Source organism: Lotus japonicus, chromosome 1, assembly GCF_012489685.1.
Source record: "Lotus japonicus ecotype B-129 chromosome 1, LjGifu_v1.2".
In the NCBI taxonomy this organism is placed as follows: Eukaryota; Viridiplantae; Streptophyta; class Magnoliopsida; order Fabales; family Fabaceae; genus Lotus; species Lotus japonicus.
The window spans coordinates 130,554,488-130,557,542 of NC_080041.1; the positions used below are offsets into that span (position 1 = coordinate 130,554,488).

A 3,055-nucleotide genomic window follows, 5' to 3' on the forward strand; every position below is an offset into this window, starting at 1 on the left:
CTCCTAAAGGCAAACTATACAACTGTATATGAAGTTCTTGTTTACAAAGAAATTGCTTCTAAAAAGCTAATAGTAAACACAATGAATTTCAGATGAAAGAAGGCTTAGAATATTTTGAATATGTCTTGCGCGTGTATTGCTTCAACTTAGTTTCTTCGCCGCTTCTTTCAATCTTCAGCCTCTATATATCCTCCAAGGATTAGGGTTGAGCGTTGCATGGGAAATGCTACCGTTGGAGGGCAGTTCTGGAAAATCCAGCTTCTGCTGTGGCTGAGAACGTTAGGTAGGTCGTCAGGAAGGTACACTTGCTTTTGTACTTGGATAGCGACTTGACCTTTTAACCTAGGAGACTTCTGATCAGAGGAATACTTCATATTGGAACTTGTGAAGCCGGTTGATCAGAGTCAGAGGGAAAGCACAGATCCTCTGACCATTGTATCTTCTGATTCTGAACTCAGAGGGAAGAACATGGCCTTCAGAGTTTCTTGCTTCTGGACTTCAGAGTTTCCACTATTCAGCTTCTGGATCTTCAGAGTCTTCTACACCATCAGAACATCTGAACCTTCAGTGTTTCTTGGTTATCAGAACTTCTGGATCTTCAGAGCTTCTAGCGACTGAGTCCACATCAGAGTTTGTATAGCTTCAGAACTTCTGAAGCTTTTCCACTGTTCATACTGAACATGGTGAATGCGAAAGCGTTGCTTGGGTCACTCTTTATACACAGTGCTTCTGATTTGTGTGAGATTGAGTTGAGGTCAGAGCCTGTAAATAGCACACTCAGAAAAACACGTTAGAGTACCACAATTGTTCATATCAAAAGGTTAACTTGTAATCATCAAAACATAGAGTTGTACTACTAGATCAAAACTTGATCTTACAATCACATCATACATTATACATCATAATTCTTTTTCTTATATTTCTGTCTCTCTTCATTATCATTAGTCTGAGTCGGAGATGTATGAACATGTATTTTTCCTATCATATTAGGAAATGCAACCATGACGTATTATAAACATCAGCCACCCACCAGTCAAATATACACGTTGTGGCATTGCACTAACCTCACGTATTATTATTTTTTCGCCATGAGTTACTCACGTATTATTATAAATATGCGCATTTCACTAATCGAAATTGTGTGGCATATTCTTCTTAATTGGCAGGAATTGAACTCTCTTTTCTCCCACAATTAACTTTCTTTCTTACTTCATTGAAATCTACCATGGCCAAATCCAAAGCCTTCATACCCACTTTCTTCATCTCATTGAACCTCACTTTCCTGTTCTCCGTGATCACAGCCTCCTACTATAAAAGCATGTCCCCAACACTTTTGGGCTTCCGTGAAGAGAAGCTCACCCACCTGCACTTCTACTTCCACGACATCGTCTCGGGCCCAAACCCGAGCATGGTGCTCGTGGCCGAGCCAAACGGCAAGGCCCCAAATGCCTTGCCGTTCGGAACGTTGGGGGCAATGGACGACCCGTTGACGGCTGGGCCTGAACGTGACTCCAAGCTTCTAGGAAAGGCCCAAGGAATATTCACCTCAATTTCACAGAACACTCCGGAGGATATGGGACTTATGATGGTGATGACCTTAGCTTTCTCAGAGGGAGAGTTCAATGGAAGCACACTCAGTGTGTTGGGGAGGAACATGATCATGAGATACCCTGTCAGATAAATGCCCATCATTGGTGGTACTCAGGGCCGGCCCAAGGGTCAAGCGACCCAAGCAAGGGCTTTAGGCCTCAAAAAAATTTTTTTTTTTCAAAGTAAAAAAGGCCTCATATTTTTGCAAATAAGGCCTCAAATAAAAAAAAAGAAAAAATACTACCATTTTGTTACTCACCATTACCTACCACTTTGTTAGTTGTTTCTTCCCTAATTTTTCTAAAAAAATCTTAATTGACAATTACTAAATTAGCAATCTTAATTGACAACTAATTGATATTACCTATTCTTTTTCTTCACCTTTTATTCTCTGACCTTTCCTTTTCTCTCAATTAAATCCTAGTAACGTTTCTACTCTCCCTGCCACTCTCTCAGTCTCTCTCAAACTCTCATATCCTTTGTAAAAGAATTCTCCTCCATAATTTATTTTTTCTTTGATTACTTGATTAGCCATTGAGAAGAACGGGAGAAGATCAATAGGAAAACAAAACTCCCTTTATTGTAAGTAGTTACGCCCTAGCCTCTTTGCTGTTTTGTTTTTTCTGATTTCTATTTTAGTTTGCTTTTAATCATGTATGCGGTATGCCTATCCAGACTCCAGTATCCATGTCGGCATGACCATGAGGGGATGGTTTCATGGTTATGTTGAGTTTTGATACAATAAAAATTTCCTTTTTCTACAATATAAAAGGACCGTAAAGTACTAACTAATTGGAATTGGATGCAATACAAAAGCTAGAAAAATAAAGTTTAAATAAAAAATGTAATAAAGAAATTTTTTTTAGACAAAAATGCCTCACTTAGGCCTCCCTTTAAAGTTCGCTTTAGGTCTCACTTAGGGTTGGACCGGCCCTGGTGGTACTGGGGCTTTTCGACTTGCTCGTGGCCATGCTGAGGCCAAGTTTCATTCAGTTGATTTTGTCAAAGGAGATGCCACTGTCGAATACGACGTGTTTGTCTACCACTACTGAGATTTCAAGCTCACATCTGCATGCTATGCTTCGTTCCAAGTTTTGTTTCTTTAATTTGTCCTTTACTTCTTAGAGTTGTCAAACTTGCTGGCATGGGCGGACCTACTCTAAGGCAAGGTGTGGCTTTAGCCTTTAGCCACACCAGTTTTTATGTTTTCCTAGCAACATTATATAAAATGGTGAATATAATGTCACATAAATGGTCTTGCTCTAGTGGAATTCCGATTCCATTTTTGTCAGCCTGTCCTGGGTTCAATACCAGCTGACCTCTTTTTTTAGTTTTTGCACGATTTCATGTATATTATTTTACTTATTACTAGTATTTTTTTACCCGCGCTTTGCACGGGGAATATGTATTTCGTATTTGATACGTCTATCAATATCTTAATTATTAAAAATATATTAAACAACAT

The 3,055-nt window shown here is 39.1% G+C and overlaps 1 pseudogene; it reads left to right on the plus strand.

Annotated features, from left to right (window-relative positions):
- Positions 1–1,147: 1,147 nt before the first annotated feature.
- LOC130730772 (pterocarpan synthase 1-like) lies at positions 1,148–3,055 on the plus strand (annotated as a pseudogene).